We start from the raw sequence: 26,692 nt of genomic DNA, 5'->3' as shown, positions 1-26,692 counted from the left end.
TTGCCGGCGCCTCATACATATCGCTCCCACACAACATCGCTCAAAAAATACCACGCGACCTACACTCACATGCTAAAATCATCTGGACCGTCTGCAGTCTGGTATGTCGGGTAATGAAAGCGCTAGTCTCCTCGCCCGAGAAACGCATTCTCGGGCTCCCGTCATCCCTGGATCTATCCAGACGAGCACCACAGCCTTACCTTCTCTCGAGCCATACAAGCATTCGCGCTGCTTGTTGCCTGCCCTACACCCCTGCATCACATGTCCACAAGGCACCATGATCCGAAAAGCCCAGACACCCTTCCAACCCCAGCCCGTCTTCACCTCCTCGAAGGTCTCACAGAAGATGCCCCTCCCTGTATACACTGCGGCGACCAGCCGAACACCAGTCATGTCTTGCGAATATGCCAGCCGCCGCCTCCTAGACTTCCTTTTCCCGCCTCTGTATCAGTACCCCCAAACGCCAGGTGGCTGACTGCAGCCACTACATATCATGAACAGGAATACCTGGCAGCGTACATCTCAACCGCTATCAAGCACACTCAGAGAGTGGACCTGGACTGAGGCAACGTGCCCAGTAATCCATTGAGCGACAATAAAGTTTTCTCTCTCTCTCATTGGAGTTCACTTGCCATTGGCTTTTTAACATAAACAACATGAAATTGACATGGGTGCATACGTATGTATAACACTTGGTCACAGATCACGTCATAATCCGTGCACCTTTTCTTGCACCCGTTAAGCAGATAAACAGAACCCAATAATCCATATATTATATGAAAATGGTTCAATCAGCCGTCGCTTCGTCTCATACCATGCTGAGGCCAAGACATTAGATTGGCTTTGTCGTATGAGACCAGCTGTTTATTTTGCCGCCTTTAGGTCTACACAGACGAAGCCAAGGTGCAAAAGTTGTTTGATTTTACCTTTAGAAATGGCAGTACAGCCTTAACGCTGGTGATGCATTAACGGGTCGGGACGCTTTAAAGCATATTTCGCGCTCTTGGACGGTGGATGAAGGCAGTACCCGAACACTTGTTGCGGTGATGTATCCCCAACGCCGGCATCCGCTGGCGTGTTGGTGGTGGTGAAAACTTTTATTCAACAAAGAGGGTGAAGCTTCTGGGCTGCACTAAACTAGGTGTCGTCCTTAGTCCGGGGCGTCATTGGTCGAAGCCGCCACTCGAGACCGTTGGACCAGAGCTCGTTGTTCCTTTATTACGGAGCTGCTGAGCAGGGTCGCCTCCCAGTCCTTCCGAATGGGATGCGAAATATGGGATAGCTTGGGATTTTGTTGGCAGGCCTAGACCATGTGATATATATTGGCCAAATCACCACAGTGCCGGCATTGCCCATTGATATTTGGATCGAAATGTTGAAGCACAGCTGGGCAGAGCATCGTATTAGTTTGGAAGTGCCGTAGGACGCGTTATTCTGTTCTGGATAGTCATTTCGCCGGAGATACAACCGGCTGCTCGCAGAAGGAATCTCGGAGTGCACTGAACCGCAGTAGAGGGGTAGGACACTCAGGCTCTTTAGAGAAACAAGGATGTTCACGGGCACTCAGTGCGCGGGCCGGTGCATGTGCAGCTTCATTACCTCGGAAAGCCTGATGGCCTGAAGTCTAGATTCTTCGTTTTGGCGCGGGATCTTGGTCCCTGATGCAGAGTCTAAAAATTTAGTTGGCTGGCGGATAGATTTCCCCTGCCAAGTGGCTTTCACATGCCCTTAGAGAGCCCTTGAATATGCATTTTGATTTTGCGTCTGCAGCTGCTAAGGCAATAGCGACCTCCTCTGTTTGGTTTGGATTCGCGGCTCTAAATGACAAGTCCATCCACTTGAGTTCCCTGATGTATAACTACCACCGTGTAGTATCCCTTGAGCGACAGTCCGGCTAGATCAACATAGTAAACCTCAGAACTGGAGCCGAGCTGTCTTTCTTGCACTTTGGCACGCGCTTGTTTTCTTCCTTCATGTGTTTCCTTCGTCATATTACATGAAAATGATGTGCCAAAGCTCTCGGATGCGGTGTGTGTGTGTTCAGGTTCGCCATCGTATTGAACGCACAGGTAGTCCAGCAGGCGACACCCCGGGGTGGTCTGCAGAAGCCGTGTGTATTGATTTGTCAGGTGGGCCTCCCTGAGCTCCTGAATAGAGTTAAGGCATGTTAGGTTACTTTCCTGGGGATTGCATCAGCTTTGTTCTCCTCGTGCTTAGTCATTCTTAATACGGAATTGAGTAAAGAATCCTGCTAGTTAATAAAGGCGTGTGCGAGCCGAGGCGCGTCCCTACCACTTGATCCCTCGCGATTGTTTGAGACTCACCGTATCATACGTCCAACATGTTCCCCAAATTTGGCCAGCTTGTACAGCGTAGTTCCGTTTTTGGTTCTGTTATGTATGAGGAGGCCCAAAATTCGGATCTCCCAGGCCACCCGGATGGAGCCCCCTGAAAAAGTCAACTCCAAGGTTGTCCTGTCTTTTAAGTTTGCCAGGATATGCAGGAGTTCGGATTTAGCTGGAGCGTACTGCAATCCGCATTGAGCCGCCTAGGCGTCCACAATGGAGACGGCCTGCTGGAGACTGACTTCCATTTCCCCTATACGCCCAAATTGTGATGTCATCGGCGTATAGTGCATGATGTACCCTCTCAACCTGTGCAAGGACCCGCGGGAGCCACTACATGGCTATGTTAAATAGTAGTGAGGAGAGGATCGCCCTTGCGAAATCTCCCGCGTACCAATTTTAAATGAACCAGTGCCTCATCATTTATGCGCAGGATGGCCAGTCTATCCGAGAGGAAGTCTCTGATGCATGCAAATGTTTTGCTACCACAATGAGAGTCGCTTAAGTTGGTCAGAATGCTCTCATTAAGAATGTACAACCAAAGGGTCTCGTCTTCTATAACGTAGGATGTTGACCATCGTGTATTCATGCCCCTCCGAGATAATCGGGATCTATCTGATGAGCCGTACACTCCTAACGTACGATAATAGACGTGCACGTACTTCCCTTAAAATAATTGTATCCAGGCAGTATCGCCTGCAGTCCGGTTTCTTGTAACACTATGACCGCCTTCATTGAATTTATTGTTACAGGTGAAGATGCAGAGTGGCCCTCTTCTTCCCATCTCTAAAGCCCCTGCAGTTCCATTCGATAATCTCTAATTTCTCTTGCTTGGATGTTTTATCATTGTCTTTAGAAATGCCTGTCATCATGAATTTATTGTTGAGGGGGTTGCATCACCACCGCTGGGGACTGCATGGGGCCTGAGTAGGTATGGAAGTCTCGATTTGATATGCAATGAGTGGCTCCATATCACCCTCGGATTTGAAGTTCGCCGGGTTACGATGAGCAATTTTGTGCCGGCGTTGCTCCGACATCTTAATGCTATGGCTTTGATTTCCTCCAACTTGGCAATTTTAGACGGTCTGAAGTACGCTGGCCGTGAATATCGGCACGAGACTCTGCTTCACGTCCTGGATCGCCGCCTGAACTACAAGGTTTACCTGTTGTGGAATAATGTGTTCCACATTGAGTTTGCCTTGCTCCAATATCGTTCTGTTTTATTCCTCAAATTTTGTTTCCAGCCTGCTAAGACATTTCTGTATGTCCTTCGAAGTAGCCACTACGGTTTGGAAGACGCTAGTATAGCCCTGATAGGTCCGACCCAGACTCCTGCTCCTCGTCCGAGCGGGTCGAGGTCTGCATAGACTCTGGCTCCATTCGTGGTGGAGCCGGCATCGCTTTCAGCGCCTGGTTGTGGTGTTCTAGAGTGGCAAACCGTTTTTGCGTGATTTCTAGCTGTTTGAAAATTCCCTCTTCGGAAGGGGAGGTGGAGTTCGTAATAGGAGACTGAGAGCCGACTTCTGACAAGCTGATCACATTTTGATGCGGGCTACCAGCGGGGGGAGAATCTCCGGCCTGGAAAGCAGGCGGCTTCGACCTCGGCCCGTCCTTTACATTGCTCGGTTTGGGCTGTACAGTTTTGCTTGGCTTGGGACCCTGTGGTTTCCTTAGGCCAGTCTTTGGAGGTGTTGGGAGTCATCCTTGTTCGTGTTGTGCCGGTTGCCCGAGTTTCAGCTAGGGTGGTGCGGGCTTCCACGCCTTCCTGAATTTTCCCACACACTTTCCCGCATTTTCCCACAAATGAGGCACTTGGGTTGGCAGTTGCGTTCCGCTGGGCCGTCCGGCATGATGTCCACCATCGCACCGCAGTGAATACACCACTGGTTGTCCGGATTGGGGCATACATCTGGTCTGTGGCCCACTGTACCCCACCGGCAGCATGCCGGAACCGCCTTCCTGTATTAACGCACTGGCATGTTTTCTTAACAGTAGTGAATGAATGTTGGAACGCGACGTCCCTTGAAAGTCACCACTGCGACGGGAGATGTCCCTAGGTTCCGCGCGTGCAGGATTTTCGCCTTCGATCCATTCGACCTCCTGCCGAAGCGATTTCATAGTTTCGTCGGCTGCAACGTTGACGCCTTGGCAGGTTTATAAACCGGATTTTAAACGTCCATGAAACGGTATTTGCCGGTCCCCGATCATCAGTGTGACGTGCCCGATGAGCTTCCAAGGCAAGGTATCTGCCTTCAAAGCCACGACAACGACATTCTGATCCCCTACCGGCCACACAGTGACACCGGCGATCGCGGTACTGCCCATGAAGCCTTGCACTGCGGTGACAATCCCGCCTGGGCCCAACGCAGAGTGAAGATTCATGGTAATTCTTAGCTTGAGCTCTATCACCAACTCGTCCGGCCAAATTCGAGGTGTTTGTGTCGGCTTCCACGGCGCCAGCTGCCCTCCTCGCATCAGGGAGTCGGAGGCGGCGGCAGATGCGGGAGCCAATCCTGGTTTGTATGTTGCTGTGACGTGGCCGCCGAGCCTCGTGTCTTCGTCCTAGCGAGCTTCTCTTGCATTTGGTGAACCATGGTCTGAATATATTAATCTTCTCCGGGTATAGGCTCCTGCCTTGCTTCCGCGGCCTCAAATTCAATCCACTGAATCGTGCTGAGGTCATAGCCTGCCTTTGCGGCCACCGCCATGGCTGGCGAGCAGCAGCGTTCGTCTCGCCGGCGTTTAGCTTAGTTGAGCTCAGGCATGGCGCGAGTTCAATCAGTCGTAAATTGCCGAAAGAAGGGACCACCTTGATAAATAGCGCATCCAGTGGTTCCTGGCGACTTCACGGAGACGCTGAGACTGGTTTAGGGTGGATGTCGGACTAATTTCTGTGTCACTTATCTAGTTTTGACGAAGCCGACGTAACATCCGTTCGACCGCCACGCTGAGGGCACCACGTTCCTGGTGTGTTCGCACCGACTTCCCTTTCGCCATGTCTTGGAGCTCCAACGCGGGCTGAGTTTCGCTCTAAAAGAACCACCTTGGCTGATAGGCGACGACTAGCAGGGCCAAATGCTTCGATGGTACGGGATCACCGGTGCTTGCCCAAGGTGTATAATATTGGCAAGTGTGCTCGCACGCTACACCTCCGCCAAATGTTACGAAGAGGAAGCCTGCTGCCCGAGCCTCGCCACCTACCAGATTATCTGACTGAGCGATGTCGCAGGCTCGTTTGCCATATTGGGAAGTTCGAATTTTCCTATGAAATTTTTTGTACATTCTGAGGATGATGAGCTCGACTTTCATTTCCTCCAGCGCACTGCATCTCCAGGCTTGGAGTGACGCTTGACACCGGCAAAAGATTCCAAGAGCGAGTGGGCCTATACAAATCCAGGTAGAACCAAATTAGGAAGGGCCACTTAGCTTCAACAAAGACACTCCTTCACCAGAACAGGAATTGGCCTCCCTGGTGCAGTATTTGGCCGCTACCTCCCTCAGGATTCTCACAATTAACCATTGGCCTTCAGTCCCCAGCAGCTGGGGATCACCAAACAAGGGCGGGGGTCAGACCTGTAACGTAGCAGAGGGGGCTAAGAATCTCTGCATGGCACTAGCGATGAGGAGGAGGCGAGGAGGTCACGCGCCGGTGGCAGAGTTCAATGGGTGGACATACTTTCAAATTATCAAGGGACGTTAGTATCGGCATATGGCCGAGCGTACCAAGGCAGACGTAGGGAGTTTCCGCACTCTGGTATGACGCTTTCGATCTTTTCTAGTAGCCCTAACAGATTCGGCGTAAAAACAGAGACCGTGCTTGAAGATTCGAGAGGGTGCATTCGCAAATGGCGCAACCGCGCCGCTGACTACGGCGCTCCGCCGCGCGCGCTTTGCAGCCAATCGACGCCATCGCTTCGAACTCTTCACTCCAGACACCTTATCGGTTGCAGCTCGCTTCGTCATGCCTGCGTTGCACACCCCTGGTAGCTGCCACGGTGCTGCTGCCTTTTCCGGGGGATCAAGCCCAGCTTCGGCGTGTGGCTTATGTGCTTTCCTGCGCTTGCAAAACGTGAGCTCCTAGAGTGTACGCAAGCACATGCAGAGCGAATAACCCACATAGTATCAAGCAAATGTTGAATAGTAGGAAATGCTATAAAAACGTGATGTCCCCGTCTCCCAGTCAAACGTGAACTTGAATCGCTGCGCTCGGCATCTTAACGCGCACGCTGTTTATTGTCGACGACGTATTCTTAAGACACCTGGAAAGTACAGTGCCTCCTGGTGGCGTCATCGGGGAGAAAGCCCGCTCTTCACCCAGGGGTGGCACAGTTTCTATTATTCTATGGCACTGTATATGCGCTACTGGTCGATTAAAGCCCAAACCTCACGAGGGCGACTTTGTGCGCGACAGCAACGAGCGACGGCTTCAAGCGATGAAACGTCTATTGCGCGAACAGATCTGGCGTTCCCGTCACTCGATCACTCGGTTTTGGTAATCTAGGATTGGTCGCCCTTAGTCCAGAGGTTCTGAGAGCGACTAGCCAATAGCGCGAGGCGGGAACTGGATGTATGTTAATCAGTCAAGTAATAGCGATTGTCGCACGGAAAGAGGAAACGACAAAATTTTGGTGCGAGCAAGAATAAGAAGCTCCAGAAATACCGACAGAAATAACCTATGCCGCTGTTTACAGCAGAGCACATCTACATAGATTAATAAAGCACGTGTCACGACAGTTTCCGTGTGTATTCGCTTCCCTGATACCAGCAACGCCGGGGAGGCGTCGCTCAAAGTCGTCGCTAGCGTGAGGTACGACTTGTAGGCGACAAGCGATCGCCATCGCGTCGCTTGTCGCCGTCGCGCGCCAGGTAGCTTGCATGGGGTTTATGCTTTAGTTCAGAGTACTCTCTGAACTGCGCTTTATTCGAAAATATGACCTATAAAATCGCGTCCGTACCCTCTGTATGCTCTTCTATACGCATACTCACCTAAAAGGCTTTTGTTACTCGCAGACCTGCTCAAAAGCGATGGATCTAGTTTTGTGTCGACCAAATACTTATCAAACATTCGTCAGGACCTCACAAAGTTTTTTGAGGTTATTGATGTGGTTGTATTCGAGAACAACGGTTGTTTCGCAACTAAAATTTGGCTCCAATCACGCGACCCGTCGTCAACACATTTTTGTTACGGATCGCTCGAAGGCATAGCCGCAGACATCCGATTGAAACATTTCGAATTTACTCGAACTCCTCGGACGGCATTGTAGAAAAAAAATGCGTGGATCTTCCATAGTAAACATCAGAGAGCAGTGGAGCAGGGAGAAGTTAACGGTTCAGAAAAATCTTTGCCGTCTTCCCAGGCCCCACACACTCTCAAATTCCAGCGATCGCCACAGAGGGCGAAAAATCAACCGCGTCGCATTCCAGCATGAAGCGCGCAAGTGGAGTTACATTACTTTGTATTTTCTCCGCCAAGGCTTCTCCACACAACTAAATGTTCGATCTATAAATGTACATATAACAACCGACAAACATAGTTAACATGTCTTATTCTTACCATATAAGTAGATAGTTATTTTTAGAGGACAGTTATTATTATTGTCTGTTTTATTGCTTTAAGAAAGGTTTTGATACCTCGCTGACGTCTGATGTGCAGCAGCCCGCTGGTATCAATTGTGGTACGTGCCTTTTATCGTATAAAATTGTATGGCGGTAATGTTTGCAAACGGGGTGGTCGTTTTCTTTCAGCGGCATCACGATTTTGATAACAATAATATTTCAAGCAGGTAATCTGCCGAATATTCGAAAGCCGCCACCAAGCGAACCTGTTTAAAGACGGTGAACTTCATCAGCAGCGACGTTTCACATGCATAACGGCTGCATGCCCGGCTTCCGTCGTCAGTGATCAGCCGCGTTTGGCCCCGTAATGACGTGTGACTTCAAAAAAAAAGGTGTGCTAGCTAGCGTGAAAATTCAACGCTGGAACCAAGTACAGTCTGCTTGGAGACTACCCCCGAATTCCGATTAACCTTGTATGCATTGAGCTTGTGTAACGGTGAGTAAAATGTGTAGCTTCGCATTCTTAAATTTGAATTTCTTCGCGCGTGAGGCGGACAAAACAGATCCCTTTGGTCATTTCGTAAAAGTGGAAAATAATAATTATAGAGTTATTGCTCTTCAATGTGAACTCAAACAAAGCTCTTGTTATTTTAGAACGCTGCTAAAATTCCTAACACGGAGTACAGCATAGAGAATAAAGTGTTTCGCGTGTTTATACGTAAATGATACGCTGCGATAAATTCAATGCACATTAGTGCACATGTAGCTCCCGTGATAGTTGGAATAATTGTGTTTGTATATAACAAAATTACTGCGTTTATTACCTGGTATCTGACAAACATTTTGATCTAATCGAGGCTTCACTAAGCAGAGCACACACAAGAACACCATTGAAAGAAATGCACACTCAAAACAGTGTTGTGTATGAGTGCTTTTCTGTCATGGAGCGATTTGTGCGCTGTTCTTAGTCGTACATGACTTGACATGACAGTCGTACATGACCAGTTTAGTTCCGAACATGGAGTACAGCATAAAAAATAGTTTTGGCTATTTCTACTGAAATGAAACGCTGTGATAAATTCACTGCACATTAGTGCAAATGAAGTTCTTGTGATAGTTGGATTAATTGCATTTAGTACAGAACAAGATTACTGTGTTTATTACCTAGCAACTGGCAAGGAATTTCATCTATTCGAGGCTTCACTCAGCACAGCTGACACAAGAAGACGATTGAAATAAATGCACATTCAAAACAGTGTTGTGTGCGTGTGTGTGCTTTTCTGTCATGAAGCGTTTTGTGCAATGTTCTTAGTCGTAGATAAATCAGAAACTCACAAACTCACCCACACTTCCGCCATAGGCTCTTTTTTCTTTCTACTACAGCCTACAAGACGCTGCTAGTATTCTTTCGCCCCTTTGGACTCTATCGTCTCTGGACCTACAAGACAACAGTGAATGCGTCTCCACTGGGCAGTGAACAGTTCCCCTAGAACCGTGTTCCGTCTTCTAAAACAGGTAGAGCGTAACGTAGAAAGGAAGAAACAAGCCCAGCCGGCCAGATAAAGGAACAGAGCACTTACTTCCAACTGATTTGTTAAAGCACAAAAATACTGTTATAGAGACGTACAAAAACTGCTATAATGACAAACACGCGTGGCATACTTGAATAAATCATGCAGGCTAGGTGACTATCACCGCTCCGTCTGAAAGCGGATGCCAATAAATCATAATCATCATCTTCATTAGAAACGTATCGGGCTACTTGCAATGTGAGATGTGCGTCGGGTAGCTCCGATACGTGTACACATCGCGCATCGGCTAAAACCGCTTGATAATTTGAAAGTAGCGCCGCTCTCCTCCCCACAGTGGTTTCCTCCTCTATTCTCCTTGGGCGCCAGCTGCACACGGCACCCTCGGACGGGCCGCTGTATCCGATGGAGGCGCATGATTTCGGGCCAGTTGCGCGCCCCATTGGGGAATAAAACTGAGAAATATGGTGATAACAGCCTCGAGAATAACAGCTGAAGGTAACGTGTATGAGCCCTGGTTGGTCTCTTCTGTAGGCCTTATAAATGGGGCGTACTGATGTGGACGCAGTTCTTAGGTGAGTTCCACACTCAAACATTTTTTCTCCCACGTAATAAGATGCTTCGTGGATCTGATCTAGTACTCCTTGTGGAACGTACCTCTGTGTTTTGTTTTTTTCTTACCTCTGCGCGAACGTGCACAGCAGTTACTATATTTATGGCGCTTCCTTTTAACGAGTTAGTCGCGAGTGCACCGTCCTTCCGTATGTTTGTCTTCTCAACGCGGAAGTAGATTTTGCGTTGTGGTCTCTAAACTGAATAGGACGGTTGCGCAATTTTCAGTGCGAGCAAGCGTGGGCGATCATGTGAACATCGACTGAACAATGCCTGCATCCGCGAGAAAACCGAATAATCATCTTCACGCACTCGCGTGTGCGTGGCAGCCCAAATCAAAGGAAATTCAAAAACTGAAAAATAATGCAAGAACTCTGCTAAAGTTGTCTAAGTATGCGTGAGCATACACGCAAACTTCAGCTCACCCACCCCTAAATTTCAAGTTGGTCCACCTGCAAACTTCTGTTGGGCGACCGCAAATAAAATTGGACCACCTCCAAATTTCAAGTCCAACCACTAGATTTCAATTTGGCTTATACCTGAATTTCAGTCAGCCCACATTCGAATTTCAATTTGACCAAGCCCCAAATTTAACTTGGCCCACTCCTAGATTTCAACTTGGCATATCCCCTAGTTTATGTTCGCCAACACCAAACATCAGTTGGCCCACCCGAAATTTTAGCTTCACCCACGCCCAAATTTAATTTGGACCGCGTCCCAATTTCAAGTTAGGCCATCACCAGATTTTAATTTTGCTTATCCCTAAAGTTAAGTTGCCCACACTTCCAAGTTGAGCCACCCACAAATTTCAGTTCGCCCTCCTCTACTATAAGCTTCCCCGAGCATTTTCTAAGGAGCCTTAGGTATTTATGTCGGTATTCTCTCAATTGTATTTTTTTATGAGAGGGGGATTAACTCGTTCCTTATCGCTTATAAAAGTACCAATCATCCATCTTTGCCGTATTATAGCGAATAAATGTATTAGGTCTCAAATCACGCATTTTTGTGCAGATGCAAGGCATTGCGCTATTCGCGTGACGCTCCCGGGGTACTCGCAAAATAACGCATTGTAGAATAGCTAGCGCTATAAATCCGCAATGCCACGGGTATACTTGGCATTAATTTTTTGAGGCCTGCATTCACTGCATGTAAGTAAGCTGACGAAAAAGAAAGCTCCTCTCCAAGCCGCTGTGTCGATTTTCAGTAAAACGGGGAATGGGGGATCCTAACAATCACGAAAAGTGCGATCGAGAGGCCATACCTGAGTACATAATTGTTCAGAGCCGAAAGCACAACCTATAGTGCTGCAGTTTCAACTGAATAACAGTTGGCGACGTTAGAGGGGATTACTCCGAGCAGAATATTCCACATACTGAAGGCACACCCATTTTTATTCAACGTAGAAATTGTCGCAGCAAAAACGCTGATGAGTAGGCCAGAATATTTTAAAGAAATGAACCATTAGGGAATGCTTCGATACAAGCAATAAGAAAGGCGGCTTACCTCGCAAACAATACTGTTCTTTGTCGGAACAAAGTTGTTTTGGACAATGCTCTGCAGCCACTGTTGAAACGCAAGCCATCACGCTTTCCTTGTGGTATCGTACAAACTTCGTAAACACTTTGAGGCTTCTTCCTGCGGAACGTCACAGCGCTAGCACAACATCGCAGGAATCTGTGACGTTCGATACGCGGAGCCACCCGTGCTAAGGAGAAAAATGGCGCCAACAAAAAGCAAAACACAAGCAGAACGCGAGATCCGCTCATTCCCAAGGGCAACGGCAAGGATAACGAACGCCGTGCAGAAAAACGGTTGCAAAACTGGTTCCCAATACGGGGGGGGGGGGGGGGGGGGTAGAGACGAACGATGAGGTGAAGGCGAGGAGGTCGTACGCAGGCGGCAGAGTTGAGAGTCGCTCAGTACTTTCATATTATTAAAGGGAAGCTGAAAGGTTTTCCAGAAAAAATGAGTGAACATCTGTACATATTGGTTTTCAACCCTCCAAATTCGAATATCGTATCGAAATTGGGCGAAAGAAAGCGCAAATATATTTTATTTCGACTAAAAGTGCAGCAACGGACACGCCCAGTTCGCGCGTTTTGTTTCCGCCTGACTCTATGGCACTATCTATGTGCTACAAGTCGATTGAAGCCCAAACCTCACGAGAGCGATTTCGTGCGCAACAGCAACGAGCGACGGCTTGGAGCGACGAAATGGCAGTAGCGCGAATCGATCTTACGTTCTCATCCCTCGATCACTCGGTGTTGGGAATCAAGGATTGGTCGCTCTTAGTCCGGAAGTTCTGTGAGCGACTAGCCAATAGCGCGAAGCCGGAACTGGATGTATGTAAATTAGTCGAGTAATACCGATTGTCGCTATAGACGAGAAAACCATGGCCAGGCGGCGATACTGCGCCTCTGCTGACAGCGCCCCAATGTGGAAACGCCAAGCAGCGCGGTCGCGTCGTGGCGCAGTCTCCGCTTTGTTTACGTTGTGCCGTCCGCGCTTTTCTTCGCTGCTCGTGCTCACGGCACTCAGTTTTCGACGGCGGCAGATCGCCTGCTTGCGCAACAGCGATGCAAAGATTGCCGTGTGGTTTCAAGAAGGTTGCCGACGCCGACAGCTTTTTTTCGTGGCGGCAACCTCACGATAGGGGAGCGTCTGCTTTCGAACGTGTACGGCGTTGAACAAATTGTGGAGGGTGATGTGAGAGTGAAAGCCAAGTGCGTGTCGCAGGTGTCCGACAAGATCGTAGACGACGTCGAGTTAGAGGTACGCGCCATGTTCAGAAATTTAGCCACTTTTATTTCAATTACAACATAAGTCACCCTGGCAGCAGGAACTTCTGTTGTCATACTACTCGATGACTGCAGATCCATTGGGCTGCTTCTTGACGGTTCCGTCACTTCACAAAGGCATGTTCTGGAGTCTGTTTCACACGTGTCTTGTTGCTGCTCAAGAGCTGTGTCGCTGAAGTACGAAAGCACATGTCCCGGTGGTGCTGACTGCTGAGAAGACTGTTATGAGTGCCATTGGTCTGTTTGGCGCCGCTTCCATCTGCATCGCAAATAAATGAAACAGTATGTGTGCATATTTGTTGTGGGGATTAAATTACTCCCAATAATATGTTTGCAAAGGTAACGTTCCTGTGATTGTGTGCATATATTTTTCTACAAGAGTGGTACCACTACAAGTTATGATACTTGCACACTTAGATACTTAGAAAGCATGGGCAAACAACAAACATAACGCGCACGTCTCGAGCGGCTGCTTTCCGATCTGCCGCTTCCCGACGCACACGACGACGGCGGCTTGCATTAAATACGGTCTGCTACCACACAAAAGTAGCGCGCGGCCCCTTTCGTTACCTGCACAACTTGTAATTTAAGTTGCAGCGTTTGGAAAAGGGAAATAATTCTGTTGAGCTCGTCCATGCCGATCGCGAGGGAAGGCACAGTGCAATCAAATAAATTCGGGGGTTCTAAGTGCCAAAACCATGCCAAAACCACGAAATCATTATGAGGCCCGTTGTAATGGGGAGTCTCAGGAATAATTTTAACCTCTGGGGGTTCTTTAATGTGCACAAAAATCAAAGCACAGGGTAACAAGGGTGTTCTTGCATTTTGCCCCTATCGAAATGCGGCTGCTGTGGCTGGGAATCGAGCACGCGTCGTAGAGCTTAGCGGTGCAACTCGTATGAATTTACCGCTAACAAACGGCAGATGCCACCACAATTCAACAAAGCGACACGACTAAACAAACGGCCGAGCACTAAAAACAGGCATATGACTATTCCGCTTTCAAGATATTACACGCGAATGCGAAAGTATGAGACTTACTTGACTCGGCGCGCTGCAGTTATCCATACTTGTCGTCTGTCCTTCTCGTACCACTTCCCAGGAAATCTGTTGCGCTTCACGGGTGGCATCTCGTACCACTTCCCAGGAAATCTGTTGAACTTCACGGGTGGCATACGACCTTTCGTGTTTTCGAGGCTGCTGTGGCAATCAACAACATATCAGTATTGCGTGCCACTTTTCCTGGCTGATGAGGTCGCACTCGGCATCGCAAAAAGCACGCGCACGAGCGCTCCCGCCGTACAGAACACGGGCGCGCGCTAGCGCAGCGACGACCCTCGAAACTTCCATCGGTCCGCTAGGGGAGCATTCGGCGCTGGTGTCGCGCGGGCAAACTTTAGGTTGCCTCGTCTATACCCTGCATGGAGTTTATGCTTCAATTCAGAGCACTCTCTTACTGCGCTTTATGCGAAAACATGACCCATAAAATCGCGTTTTCGTCCGTTGTACGCAGTGCTCTACAATACTCAAATAAAAGGCTGTTGTTGCTGGCGGACCTGCTTCAAAACGCTGGCTCTTGTTATGTGTCGGCCAGACACTCATTAAACATTTGTCAGGACCTCACAAAGTTCCCTAAGGATATTAATGCGGTTGTATTCGACAATAGGGATTGTTTCGCAAATAGCAATCGGCTCCAACCACAGCAATCGCCGTCATGATGGTCATCTCGGACACTACTTACGTTGACAACACGCTGTGTTTCGTTTCTTACATGTTATCGTCCGGGTGGAATTGTGCCGTGATTATGACTCAGTGTTCGTATCGTCTCTTGTCGAAACAAACTTTTTCTAAACACAATCGCTCGAATGCCTAGCCTGTAGACATCGATTGAGACATTTCGAATTTACTCAAACTCCTCGGACAGCAGACGAAAAATCAACAGCGGCGCGTTCCAGCATGAAGCACGCAAGTGGAGCTACTTTGTATTTTTCTGCTAGGGCCGCTCAACACGGCCAAATGTTTTATCTATAAATGTACATATAATAATCGACAAGCATACTGAACAAGACAGTTTCTTACAAAATAAGTAGACGGTAATTTTTAGTAGACATTTAAGTCTTTGTTTTGTTACTTTAATAAAGATTTTGAGACCTTACTGACGTCTGATCTGCCGCAGCCCACTGGTATTCCTTGCAGTACGTGCCGTTTATCGATCCAAATTGTAGGGTGGTAATGTTTCCCAACGGAGTCGTCGTTTTCTTTGAGCAGCATCATGAGGTTCGTTTTATCTAAATAACAATAACATTTCAGCAAGCTTATGCGTCCAAATTTCGATAGCCGCCACCAAAAGAACCTTTTCAAAGACAGTGCACTTCATCACCTGCGGCTATTCAATGGCATAACAGATGCACGGCTTCCGTCGTTAGGGATCTGCCCGGTTTCGCCACGTAATGACCTGTTGCTTTAAAAATATTTTGTGCTACCTAGCGCGAAAATTCATCGATGGAACCAAGTACAGTCTGCTGAGAGTCTATCCACGAATGCGAATTAACCTTGCAACCTCTGAGCTTCTGTACCGCTGGGTAAAATACATTGCTTTACACACCTAACTTCGAATTTCTTTGCATGCGAGGCGGATAAAACAGATTCCTGTAGTTATTTCGTAAAAGTGAAAAATAATAATTTCAAATTTCTTGCTCTTCAAAGTGAAATCAAACAAAGCTCTTGTTATTTTGCCACGTTTCTATAGTTCCGAACATGGAGTACAGCATAAAAAATAGTTTTGGCTATTTCTACTGAAATGAAACGCTGTGATAAATTCACTGCACATTAGTGCAAATGAAGTTCTTGTGATAGTTGGATTAATTGCATTTAGTACAGAACAAGATTACTGTGTTTATTACCTAGCAACTGGCAAGGAATTTCATCTATTCGAGGCTTCACTCAGCACAGCTGACACAAGAAGACGATTGAAATAAATGCACATTCAAAACAGTGTTGTGTGCGTGTGTGTGCTTTTCTGTCATGAAGCGTTTTGTGCAATGTTCTTAGTCGTAGATAAATCAGAAACTCACAATCTCACCCACACTTCCACCATAGTAATTGAGGCCCTTTTTTTTTCTTTGCGCTACAACCTCCAAGACGCTACTCATAGTTGTTCACCCCTTTGGGCTTTATTTCCTCTGGACCTACAAAGAAACAGTGAATGTGTCACCACTGGGTCAGAATTCTCCCAAGGTATGTGTCTGAACACTTCTCCTAGAACCGTGTTTTGTCCATTTATTGAATTAACTTTTTCTTCACCATTGCTTGCATGTTTCTCGTGGTTTCATCATTTCCCTTTTCAGGAAGACAGACACAAGAGAAATTATTGGTCGTGAAGCTGCCCACGCCAAGCCATAAGAAGCTCAACAGTCGCCATAATCACAACAGGTCCTCTTGAACTACCTGCCTCACCATGAAATGTTTGTAAGTTTACCAGATAGAGGGGCGTCAGCATGAGGAAAGCAGCAGTGTTTATTTTTGTATCGCAGCGAGTGGCAAGACTAAAATTTTACATACAAGTTAACTTGCATTTAATGGCGTTTTATGACAACCGGAGAAATAACAGCTTGTGTGCCAACTTATTTGTTTTCAAATTGTTATAGCCATGACGACCTGAAGAAAACAACGTAGCAAGCTCCTACTTGCTTATTTGCAAGCAATGCCATCTGCTCTTTACAAATCAGCTTGACGGGTATTACCACAAAGTATTACATGTTCCCTCCAAACGTTAAATTGATATATGAAAATGTAGATAATTTGAAAACCTTCATAAACGCTCAATGCAATCTTGAACAAACTATGCTGTCTGAAATCCTGGCAGTCACCTCTACACTGTTTTTTGTACCTTTTATTTAAAGTATCCGCAAGGCCACATGACATTGAAACGGAGAGTGTTTACGAAGTAGTAGAGTAAAGCAAACAAACAAGTGCATTGAGTTCTGGTAACGTAATGATTATCCTGTGCATGCAACCTTAGCTAATGTTTTGGGAAAATGTTTGCCATTGGTGATGGCTACCATGCTCGAGGGAATGTGGTTCCATTCCTGAGTTGTATGGAGGATGAAATAGCGATAGAAAGACTTCGTGTAACATGAATAAATTCCCACCTTACTGCGGTGATCAACACAGTTTATAATGTACTGAGGTCGCAGTATGAATTCGTGATAAAGTGTGGTGTAATGGAAACATTTATGAAATAGCGAAATACTGGCGGATTTGCGGCGGTTAGCTAGTGGAAGCAGTGCTAGGTTAGTTTTCATTGAGGTACTCGGGGTACGGCTATAATGAGAAAAAGTGAACCGAGTAGATCGAACTAATAAGATTATCGCTACCAGGATCCTATACTGCAGATGCATATCCAAGTTTCAAGCGTGTTAGAGTCTTCTAAAGCTGCACTTTTGAAATAGATGGTGCTTTCGAAAAGTTACGCCATCAGTACCCGAGGATCTGATTAGCATATGTAATGACGCATCTAATCATAAAGAAAACTTTTTCTGCGCAAACAAAGAGGGACAAAGAAGAGGAACAACGCAAGGTCGAGCTCTTTCTAACAACTGGTTTTATTTTCGAAGAACTTCCTGCCCAAATACCCACAGATCTGCGCGATCTAGTCAAACAGAGCACGCCTATAGCGCATATAACAGCTGAGATAAAATGCCGTGGACCGAAGCCACCCGGTCAAAATAACATCATCAAGGTGCATGTAACAAGCACTCACGATGAAAATACGTTAAAGATGTGATGAGAACAGCGAATTTTCTTTATCCAGCAGGGAAACAGAAGGATAGCTGATGCATTTTTTATTTGTTTTTAAATCCAGTGCGCTCCCACAATTTCTCTCGCGGTTTGATTGCTATGCCTATACCAAATTTCGGTGCTACTAAGACGCGGTGAGCAATCGTGTTCTTGACAATACATAGCCAAATGCGTACCAGGGCGACCTTTCAGACTAGATAAGTTTTCCCTTAGTCTCGTGTTGATGCACCCCGACGTCTGCCCTACGTATACATGACCACACGTCATGGGAATCTGATAACGTTTCTCACGGAATCAACGAATTGTTTCTTACGCGGATGTCTAACGCTACATTCATTCTTTGCATCATCCTTTCTTTCGAACATATTTTTGACCTAGGAACACACATTACCTGTTTTATTTTTTACCCAAACACCAAAGGCCGTGAACATACGGAATCTCTGTAACCTTGGAAGCCAAATCCTTAGGCCTTTGATTCTTTGTGCATTGTTCTTCATTCTGTTTAAGTTTTTTTCATTAGTCTATCGCATGACGCCTGCATCACAGTGAGCGGCTACCCGGCCTTTCTCAACCTATCAACTTCCTGTAGAAATGCAAAGTTTACAGTGTGGCGACATGCCTTCATCAGCGCTGACCAGAAATATGAAATGACTCTCCCATTCTTCACAAGCCTGGAATTGTGTGGGCATAGTTCATTAGCGGTTTCCCAGCTCGTGGCGAGAATGACGAACACACATGTTCCGGTAGGTATTCTAACATATCATTAACAAACTGTAGCTTTTAATCTGCCGGTACTCCCGAAGTAAATGTCGAACCCTTGCCCAAAGAACTAAAGGCTTCTACAACCCTATTACTGAAAGCACCCTTGTCTACATGACAGTCTAAAATCAAGTAGTCATCGGCATATCTGTATACCATATATACTTCACTTTTGAAATCTTTTCCCATTGTCTGCCTATGCTTCCCCCAAAAATGCTACTAAGGATGGGACTAGGGGGCACAACGGTGGCAGAACGACATGAAGAAGTTATCCAGTTGGGGCCAAAATTATGCGTAGAGCCAAGGATCGGCATCGTCGACACTTTAGCACTTACAAGGGACATTGCCGGGAGTGTACCAGAGAAAGGAAAATAACGATGTGTGGTGGAATGTGTAGACATGGTGGCCAAAGCTTCGGTAAGCGATAGATCCAGGCCTAATGTTGATAGGGCTGCTAATAATTTGGTTTACAAAGATCATCATGTGGTTCAAGCAGATAGGGAAGCTTTTCTGGTAGTTGTACCGAATGATTGTTATTTAGAAAAGGCTTTCGTAGCGGTGAATAAGTGCTTTGGGAACTGTGACGTGAATGTAGAAAGCGTAAAAACGAAGGCGCTGGAGCTATTGAAAAAATGCGTCCAAGAAAAGCTTGCGTCAGTTGTAAAGAACTCAAAAGGAATGAAACTGGAGATATTTTTTACAACAAACACACTCAAGGAAGGAATTCCGTTTAGGCCAATTGTGTCCGAGCGAGGGTGTTGGCAGGTTCTGGTCGCGGGGTTCCTGAAGAAAATGTTGAATTCCTTAGAAGTACAGGATCCGTACTTGTTGAAAAACTCTGACAGCCTAGTGAATTTTCAGGCATCTAATAGTCCTAGTACCAGCTGGCGGATTCAGCATAGATGTTCAAGATCTCCACTATTCCTTACCGCATGGCCCCTAATGTGCAGTGTAAAAGATTGCATAACAAACGAGAATCACGAGGTGTCATTCCACAACACGTGCGACATGGCTATTGAAACCTTTCTTTAAATTCTGGATTTTTATTTAGCGAATACTCATGTAGGAATCTGTGGTGAAACGTATCTACAGGCAAGGGGTGTGTGCATCGGGTCAAAGGTAGCTCCAGTCCTTAGTAGCATTTTTTCGGAAGCATAGGCAGAGAACTGACAAAATATTTAGGAGGTCTAGCACATAAGATACGTCGATGACTACTTGATTTTAGACTGTCACGTAGACAAGGGTGCTTTCAGTAATAGGGTTGTAGAAGCCTTTAGTTCTTTGGGCAAGGCTTTGACATTTACCTCGGGAGTACCGGTACATAATAAGCTATAGTTTCTTGATGTTAAGTTAGAATATCTACCGGATCATGTGTGTTGGTCACTTTCACCCCGAGCTGGAAAATCTATAATGAACTACGCCTCAAACCATTCCAGGATTGTGAAGAATGGGATAGTCATTTCATGACCGCTGACTGTGTTTCCGGTCAGCGTTGATGAAGTCATGTCGCCACACTGTAAACTTTGCATTTCTTGAGCAAGTTGATAGGTTCAGAAAGGCTGGATACCCACTCCCTGTGATGCTGGCATCATGCGATAGAGTAATGAAAAAATTTAAACAGGATAAAGAACAATGCACAAAGAATCAAAGGCAGAAGGATTTGGCTTCCAAGGTTGCAGAGATTCTGTATGTTCACAGCCTTTCACATAGACTTAAAAGGCGGCTTGGAGTTACGGAGCAAAAGTGGTGTTTGGGCAAAAAATAAAACAGTAATGTGTGTTCCTAGGTCAAAAATATGTTCGAAAGAAAGGATGATGCAAAGAATGAATGTAGCGTTAGACATCCGCGTAAGAAACATTTCGTTGATTCCGTGAGAAACGTTATCAGATTCCCATGACGTGTGGTCATGTATACGTAGGGCAGACGTCGGGGTGCATCAACACGAGACTAAGGGAAAACTTATCTAGTCTGAAAGGTCGCCCTGGTACGCATTTGGCTATGTATTGTCAAGAACACGATTGCTCACCGTGTCTAAGTAGCACGGAAATTTGGTATAGGCATAGGAATCAAACCGCGAGAGAAATTGTGGGGGCCCACTGAATTTAAAAACAAATAAAAAATGCATCAGCTATCCTTCTGTTTCCCTGCTGGATAAAGAAAATTCGCTGTTCTCATCACATCTTTAATGGATTTTCATCGTAAGTGCTTGTTACATGCACCTTGATGATTTTATTTTGACCGGGTGGCTTTGGTCCACGGCATTTTATCTCAAGTGTTATATGCGCTATAGGCGTGCTCTGTTTGACTAGATCGCGCAGATCTGTGGGTATTCGAGCAGGAAGTTCTTCGAAAATAAAACCAGTTGTTAGAAAGAGCTCGGCCTTTCGTTGTTCCTCTTCTTTGTCCCTCTTTGTTTGCGCATAAAAAGTTTTCTTTATGATTAGATGCGTCATTAAAAATGCTAATCAGATCCTCGGGTACTGATGGCGTAACTTTTCGAAAGCACCATCTATTTCAAAACTGCAGCTTTAGAAGACTCTAACACGCTTGAGACTTGAGTATGCATCTGTAGTATAGGATCCTAGTAGCGATAATCTTATTAGTTCGATCTACTCGGTTCACTCTTCCTCATTATAACCGTACCCCGAATACCTCAATGAAAACTAACCTAGCACTGCTTCCACTAGCTAACCGCCGCAAAGCCGCCAGTATTTCACTATTTCATAAATGTTTCCATCACACCACACTTCATCACGAATTCATACTGCGACCTCAGTACAATATAGGCCGCGTTTCTTTGAAAGCACAGCTGGGCTTAGCTTCATCTATGCGCTTTCTTAGCAGTTCAATGCAGCATCCTTAGCCAACTTTAGTAAGAGCGAACACCCTGGTAAATGTTCCCACACGCCGAGCCGTCTGCCCAGCGTCTATGTAACGTTTGGTCGCCACCGTCATCACGTGCCATACTAAGCGAAGCAATAAATTAATGATAGCGTGAACAATTATGCGTTTGTAGCGTTCCGCTACACATCTTCAACATCGTTCACACATAACCAGCGCTAATGCTGTGGCACCATTTGCTAAATGCAATTCGAATCAATGTTACTGCTCGGCGCTACTTATGTTGTCTTAGCAGCGTCAAAAGAAACAGCTGATTTCAATAACAAAGACAAGACATACATAATGCTTTGTTCTTAGCATGAGATGAGAGTAAGCGATGATGGATTTTACCATTTATTTTTTGCTGTCAGGCCGGAGAGCCACTAACAAGCGCGAATTGGAGTTAAAGCACCCGGTGCTGCCATGTTGCTGCATAATCACGGTTGGGGCGGCTATTATAGTTTCCGTGGTAACCATCACACTACCTATTGAGTATACAACGGGCATGCGCAAAGGACCTAACATCTTACGTATCGCTGTAACGTATCATGTGTCAAGCATAAAATAAAGCTCCCGTATCCCGCTAGTAATCACAGTTTAGCCGGTAGACTCTGCTTTGCCTGCTTTCTTTTCTTTATTGCCTGGCGTTGGTACATAACATTTCACCAAAACAGAAACCTCGATGGGAATACACAAATTACAACGTTCCTATTCAACCAGCCTCGTGTGCAGCTCGTACCTTCGGCACTGCTACAAGTCACTTCGGAGGTAGAGTGTAGGTGTCCTCAGTTTTATTTTATTGTTTTTTTTTTGTCCTACAACATTGCTCGATGAGTTAAAGTGCATGCGTAACCTCCCAATCAATGTCTACGGCTCAGCCTTTGAGTATAGTTTCGGCCTAAGCAGCAATAAGACATGTTTTTCTGACCTGTTGTTGGAGCCGAATTACATTTACGAAACGATCCCTGTTCTAGAATACAGCCGCATCAACAACTTTAACAAATTTCGTTACGTCCTGTCAAATACTTACTGAAAATTTTGGCCAACACAAAAGAAAAACCCGCCTTTTTATACAGATTCGCCAGCAACAATAGCCTTTTAGTTCAATATGCATCGAGCACAGTAGACAAAGGATAACAACGCGATTTTATAGGTTATATTTTCAAACAATGCGCTTTAAAGAAGGAATTTACAAACGCCAGTAGCCGCATCATGCCGACAACCTCGCGTGTGGCGGCTAGTGACGTCTTTGCGAATGCGTGCTTGTAATGTCATTGATTTGTCAAATACGCTCTCTGAACGCATTGCTCCACGTTGTAACATTAAGAGTCCTTCATTCACCCGAGACGCAGGCTTATTTTCGTATAAGGGTAGAAAAAATTGGAGGACGCTTAAGCTTCGCCTTCAAGAGTGGGACGCGAAAGCGTTCCCGTCGACCCGCCAAGGGGTATAAGACAATGCGCTACGGCACAGCGATCACTTACGATGCACCCCGCATCGGACTTAGCGTCCACCTATCACGCGGTGAGCGTCGAGCAACGCAGCGTTCGGCGCGGCAACGAAACGTGCGCCTGAGCGAACGGAACGAACCAAAGAACTCGGTGTCTCGGAGGGGAAACGATCTACGCCAGCCAAACGACGCGATCGGCACGGGCAGAGAGATAGATAGTAATCTAAAGAAAGGACCGGGAGCACGGAGAAGCGTCGTCAGGGGAGAGGGAGTCCCGCGACGCGCCTGGCAGCGGTCCCAATGCGCGCGCGGCGCGCCTCCTGTCGGGGCAGCGCCGTACATTGAGAGGAGGGGGTCTTCTGTGTTTGCCGCAAGATGGCTCTGCGTGTGCGGAAAGCGCAGAAGAAATGCAGCGGAAACCCACTTCGCAAGTCGTGTAATTGTGACTTCTGTACGTTACATGTTCATAATTACCGATATACACCGCAGTATAACTTTCCACGGCTCGTTTCGAAGGCAACACCGCATTCACTAGAGGCGCGTTTGCACCGCTTGGAAGCATCGAACTCGTGGCTGAGTGGTAGCGTCTCCGTTTCACATTCCGGAGACCCTGGTTCGATTCCCACCGGGCCAATCTTGGAAGTTGCTTTTTATTTATGAAGCGCCTGACGTGATTTATCGCTCACGGTCAACGCCGCAAACGCCGACACCGACACCGACGCCGACACCGACGCCGACGACACCGGCTTTTCTGCGACACGAGCTCCTTAACGCTATCGCGTTAAAACTGCTTTCTGCAAAGTATTTTTGTATCTTTGATAACGCCAAACTTCTAGTGCACTTACTTCCAGAACTTTACCTGTGTTCTGGAATTTTCTCTTGATTGTGCTTGAGGTGGCCAGTGCTTGACAGGGGTGCAGTTCTTCTCAAAGGCCGCGTGTATATTTAGATCATACTCTTTATTGCAGACCCTTTAATCGAATCAGATCAGTAACATGAAAGAGGACTGTTCTTCCTGAAGAATATTTCCGGAAGAAGTGTCTGAATCGATTTGTGGTGTTAGCAAAATTGGCCTATTAAGAAAAGCATGCAATCACAAAGTAAGATGTGGACGCAAACAGCAGATATTAATTTAACAGTTACATCACGGAAAAAAGTATTGCAACACCAGTTCTTCACACAATGGCAGGCATCCGATTGTAAAAACAACAACGTAGCGAGACGGCTGCGTTTATTTTAATATTACTGGAGAGTTAATTGTTGGCAGACAAGGAAACTCTAAGTCTATATCAATGGTTCGATAGGGGAAAATGGGGTCTTCGTCCGGTGCTCATTGGCTACCTGTTTTTTGCGGTATGTCACCTGAACCTTCGGGGATATCAGCTGTCGGCTGGTGGCAAGGTTGGTCGACGTTTCATGTTCACGCACAACGCATTTTTACTCACGCTGAAAGTCTATTGTTAGTAAACCAGATATAAATGGCAAAAACTCACGCATGCCGCAATCTAACAAAATTGAAGGTTGTCCCCCCAAAATCGGCAAGACATAATAACGTCCCACCATAAACACGATAGCGAGTTCAATCCATATATGCATCCAGGAAGTGTACTTCTTTGGTGGTTAGCGCTATTGATGCCTCGGTTATGCATTTGTCGTCCCTTTTCCAAATCTAGCATGCCTCCTCTTCCAGGCAGGCTTTCACGTATTTGTTGCTTCAAAGAACGCATGTAGAATAAAAAATGTACAAAGAATAACTGGCCAGGCAAAATGAAAAGCTTACTTGAAAGATAGGTACTACGTGACTTTATATAGCGCGAGGAAAAGTGAGCCGCGTAAACGGAAGAACAAGCAATAGCGTAATGCGGAGGGGGCTTCGCGAACCGAACAGCTAAGCTCCAAGCAAACCGATGTGCGCGAACCGAACTGGAAAAGTTCAGCGGTCACACGCAAGTACAGTCGTGAGCACGCTGAGCGTAAACACAGGAGCGCGTGCCGCACTGTGCTATCAGCAATCCTGCCGGTGCGAACGCGAAGTTCTGCACATGCGCAGTGCGTTTGCGGCTTGAATATTTTACCGCCGCGCGCATCGCGTCACCGGAAAGCGCCTTCATCATCTGCTATGTTGCGCGCCGGCTGCCGCACGTTTTATGATAAAGATCACGCCACCACCTAGCATACCACGAGCAAATATATAAATAGACACGCTGTTTCTGAACGTCCCACAGGTGACGGCATACTGCCATGGCTAGGGTTCCCGAGGAGCAGAGGCGTGAAATTGTGCATCTTGCATATAAGGGGTATACCCAACGTCAAATTGGAGTATTGGTTAACAGGCCATTGAAGACCGTGAATAGAATAATTCAGGATTTTAAGCATGAAGGACGCATCCGTGATGCCCCCCGGGCGCCACCACCAAGATCTACGACGGAGGATGAAGATGCGTTAATCATCGCAGCCGTGGTCCAGGATCCTTTCCTTCCCGCTAGAGCAATTCGTGAAGCCTTAGACCTCGACGCTTCAGATTCTACAGTTCACCGTCGACTGAAGGATGCAGGGTATCGCAGTTGCGTGGCAGCACGGAAACCATTACTGACAGCGGCGAACAAGAACGCAAGGCTGCAGCTTGCTTTGGAGCTTGCTCCATGGACCAGCGAGGACTGGAGTCACGTCATCTTTTCTGATGAGTCTACCTTTTCCACGCGACAGGACCAGAGGGCGCGTGTTTGGCGACTCTCAGGCACCCGGTAAGGCTGATTTACTTGCACGTTTTTTCATCATCTACCAGGTAAATTTTCACAAGACATTGTGTTACAGATACGATGCTGAAAACGTGCGAAGTGTGTTGTCCAGTGGAAGAACAAGCGTGAATGTATGGGGCTTCATATCCCGACATGGCCTGGGCCCATTGCAACGTATCCACGGCACTTTGACCTCGGCGAAGTATTGTCGTAGTCTGGACGATGTATTGTTGCCTTACATTGAAAACTTGTTTCCTGACCGGAATTTTCTGTTCCAGCACGACCAGGCACCCGCTCACACGGGCACGATTGTGAAACAATATATCTCGAAGAAGCAGATCCCCGTGCTAGAGTGATGTCCGAAAGGCGCCGACCCTAATATAATAGAAAATGTATGGGGTCGTATGAAAGCTACCATTGCGAAGAAACCGCTTTACGCCACAACTGCAGACGTCGTATGGGAAGAAGGTCGACAGCAGTGGGAGTGCCTTCGTGCTGACAAATCACTTGTGCCAGCACTGTATGCCTCACTACCATCTCGAATGGCAGCTGTCGTTGCTGGGAATGGCGAAATGACTCGCTACTAAACTCAAGTGCTGCTGCTGTTTTCTTTTTCTTTACTATTGTGTTTTTGAGGCGTTGTTGAGACATGCAATACCTCATGCGCGTTTGAAGCAAATAAACGTTTTATAATTTTGACATGGAAAGGCAAAGTTTCTCTTGCATTATATTTCGGTCACATCCGATAACACGATACGTAATTTGGAAGACTAGAGTTCTGAATATATTTTACTATTTACATGTTTTGTTGTTAGTAATCGTTGCGCAAAGCAGGGCGAAAGCTGGAACCCAAGCAAACGCTCCGAAATAAGGACAAAGTGAAAAAGAAAGAACGCTAGTAGCTTCAGAAGCAGGCAAGGGACGCAGTAACGTAGTAATATGGTTTTAAAACGTCATTGAATGGGCGTTTATTTGGTATTGCAGACACGCAAAGTCTAAGCCAAAAGTAAATCGAAGGCCGGTACTGGCGCACAGACCTAGCCAGCTTTCTTGTTTCGTTGATACTAACTGGCAGATCGCTGTAAGTCTGACGATAGCAGCCGAGGCAAAACATAGCAGACGACGACGGTGCGCTCCAATGACGCAATGTGCGCGATGGTAAAATAGCCACGCCGCAAAAGTACTGCGCATGTGCAGAACTTCGCGTTCGCATCGGTACGCGTCG

The 26,692-nt window shown here is 46.7% G+C and overlaps 2 long non-coding RNA genes across 2 annotated transcripts in view; one reads left to right on the top strand and one right to left on the bottom strand.

The window, feature by feature from the left end:
• Positions 1-26,692, bottom strand: part of LOC139050704 (uncharacterized) — a 235,648-nt gene that overhangs the window by 131,936 nt on the left and 77,020 nt on the right. The window lies entirely within an intron of this gene.
• LOC139050759 (uncharacterized) lies at positions 24,965-26,174 on the top strand. The gene is made up of 2 exons (XR_011509069.1): positions 24,965-25,473; positions 25,544-26,174. It is a non-coding gene; the product is annotated as an uncharacterized lncRNA (long non-coding RNA).

This window comes from Dermacentor albipictus, chromosome 10 (genome assembly GCF_038994185.2).
Source record: "Dermacentor albipictus isolate Rhodes 1998 colony chromosome 10, USDA_Dalb.pri_finalv2, whole genome shotgun sequence".
NCBI classification, from domain to species: domain Eukaryota; kingdom Metazoa; phylum Arthropoda; class Arachnida; order Ixodida; family Ixodidae; genus Dermacentor; species Dermacentor albipictus.
This window is presented reverse-complemented; position numbering and strand designations above follow the sequence as displayed.